Consider the following 2,500-nt stretch of genomic DNA (forward strand, 5'->3'; position numbering starts at 1 on the left):
TTTGAACACTCTAATTTTTTCAAAGTAAAAGTCCTGGTTCGCCAAGGGCCACAAGTGACCCAAGGTTAGCCAGAAGGAAAGGCTCGGCTGGATCCAGTACACGAAAAAAATCGGACCGGCCAGCCAAGCCCAAAGTTCAACTACGAGCTTTTTAACTGCAACAACTTTAATATACGCTATTGGAGCTGGAATTACCGCGGCTGCTGGCACCAGACTTGCCCTCCAATTGTTCCTCGTTAAGGTATTTACATTGTACTCATTCCAATTACAAGACCCGAATGGGCCCTGTATCGTTACATATTGTCACTACCTCCCTGAATTAGGATTGGGTAATTTGCGCGCCTGCTGCCTTCCTTGGATGTGGTAGCCGTTTCTCAGGCTCCCTCTCCGGAATCGAACCCTTATTCCCCGTTACCCGTTGAAACCATGGTAGGCCACTATCCTACCATCGAAAGTTGATAGGGCAGAAATTTGAATGAACCATCGCCAGCACAAGGCCATGCGATTCGAAAAGTTATTATGAATCATCATAGAGTCCGAAGACATTGATTTTTTATCTAATAAATACATCTCTTCCAAAAGGTCGAGATTTTAAGCATGTATTAGCTCTAGAATTACCACAGTTATACCATGTAGTAAAGGAACTATCAAATAAACGATAACTGATTTAATGAGCCATTCGCAGTTTCACTGTATAAATTGCTTATACTTAGACATGCATGGCTTAATCTTTGAGACAAGCATATGACTACTGGCAGGATCAACCAGATAACTATCTTTAATCTGAACAGCTGAAGAGCGTCTAGTCCTCCGAAGAGAACCTTTCACCCAACTGCCGTCATTTGAAGATAATCTTTGAAAGGTTGGCTTGCGAACAAGCAACGAGCGGAGCGGAAAGAAAGCTCTTACACTCTCATTTCCACACGCCCATCATGCCATAGCACTCTTTGAGTTTCCTCTAGCCAATTTCCACTAAACACTGATCCGATGTTTCACAGAAGCAGGTTTAATATCATTAGCTTGAGAGGAGGTTACACTCATCGAATCACAGTTATTTTCATAACCGGCTATTCGACGAGGCATTCCCCCAAATTCGAATTCTTTGAAATAGATTGCTATTAGCTAGTAATCCACCAAATCCTCCGCCGCTCGCCCACGGAATCGCTAGATGTCCGAGACGAGACTGTTCAGGCTAAGCAGCTCAACAACCCGCGTCCGCCTGTGAGAGTACTCGACAGACTTTCGCTGGCATTTCGCCGCCATCACCCATGTCGAAGCGCTGTATAGAGACTAAGCAGATCTGACGATCACCTAGTGACTCTCTCCACCGTTCAACAAGGCCATGTTCTTTACGAACTTCCAAACCTACTAGAACTTGTTTCCAAATTCTTTCGATTTGTTTTCAACTGCTTTCGCATGAAGTACCTGACGCTGTCTTTTTCCCTTTCATCTGGTCCTTCCTTTATATCCCCATTCTATAATTTTATAAATCCTTTATTTTTTTCCTGTCGCTTCCCCCATTCTTCTTAATACAAGCCTTGAGAATCTCCCACAAAATTCTTTCCGTTAGCCCTCGACAAGAAAAACTTAAAAAAAACCAGAGCTCCTCCCTGAGAAAGGGCACTACAGACGTTCATATCCACTCGGGGACACACATGAAAAACCAAAGTTCGAAAAAAAATACTTGAAAAATACAAAATCGTCAATCCTTTCAAAAATTACAAATCCAATTATAAAACCAAAACCTACATGAACATCCAAAAACACACATAAAAAAAAAGTTGCTCGAAATCCCCAATTTAAAGTCCCTAAAATATGCAGGAGGTCTAAAAGCCCACTTCTCACTGTCCGGACCTGTATACCATGTCTCCGTAAGAAGTTGTTGTCAGATTTCGTCATATCCCGTCTTGTTCTCTACTTTACCGTCAACCTGGTGTTCGCTATCCATCAGCCCCGATGCTTTTTTCCTCTCAGCTCTCATGTTCCTACAGTATTTACTTTTCCTCCTTTTACTTGATCTTTTAGCGTCTTCTAACTCCTCTAACGAAATGCCTGAAAGTCATCATTTGAAATAAATTCTTTAATTCTTCCCACCCTTTTCTCCAAGAGTCGTATCCACACTAGTCAGCCACACCCTAGCCATACACCACTTGGTATTCCAAGATCTATCGTAGTCTCTTTTCCCCTAAAGCTGCCTTATATCCCAGGCTTTTTTTTGAAACTACTGTGTTCACGTGCACTTCCTCTCTGCTCCTCTTCATTGTTCTCCTTTTCCATAACTAGGTGTTTTTACTCTAATTCTTTCGGTTGCGGCCATATCTACCAGAAAGCACCGTTTCCCGTCCGATCAACTGTAGTTAAGCTGGTAAGAGCCTGACCGAGTAGTGTAGTGGGTGACCATACGCGAAACTCAGGTGCTGCAATCTTTTTTATTTTTTTTTTCCCAGCTTATTCCCATCCATACATTATGGAAAAAATTTATGTCTTCGTGGCACGTGAC

The 2,500-nt window shown here is 42.5% G+C and overlaps 2 non-coding genes across 2 annotated transcripts in view; one reads left to right on the top strand and one right to left on the bottom strand.

Annotated features, from left to right (window-relative positions):
* Nucleotides 1-771, bottom strand: part of KLTH0H13213r — a 1,799-nt gene extending 1,028 nt beyond the window's left edge. The window contains exon 1 of the ribosomal RNA XR_002432229.1: nucleotides 1-771. This exon is cut by the window's left edge and continues 1,028 nt beyond it. This is a non-coding gene — a ribosomal RNA (ribosomal RNA).
* A 1,534-nt stretch (nucleotides 772-2,305) lies between these two features.
* KLTH0H13216r lies at nucleotides 2,306-2,426 on the top strand. Its single transcript, XR_002432230.1, has one exon. It is a non-coding gene; the product is annotated as an RDN5-1 5S ribosomal RNA (ribosomal RNA).
* Nucleotides 2,427-2,500: the final 74 nt, after the last annotated feature.

This window comes from Lachancea thermotolerans, assembly GCF_000142805.1.
Source record: "Lachancea thermotolerans CBS 6340 chromosome H complete sequence".
NCBI classification, from domain to species: Eukaryota; Fungi; Ascomycota; class Saccharomycetes; order Saccharomycetales; family Saccharomycetaceae; genus Lachancea; species Lachancea thermotolerans.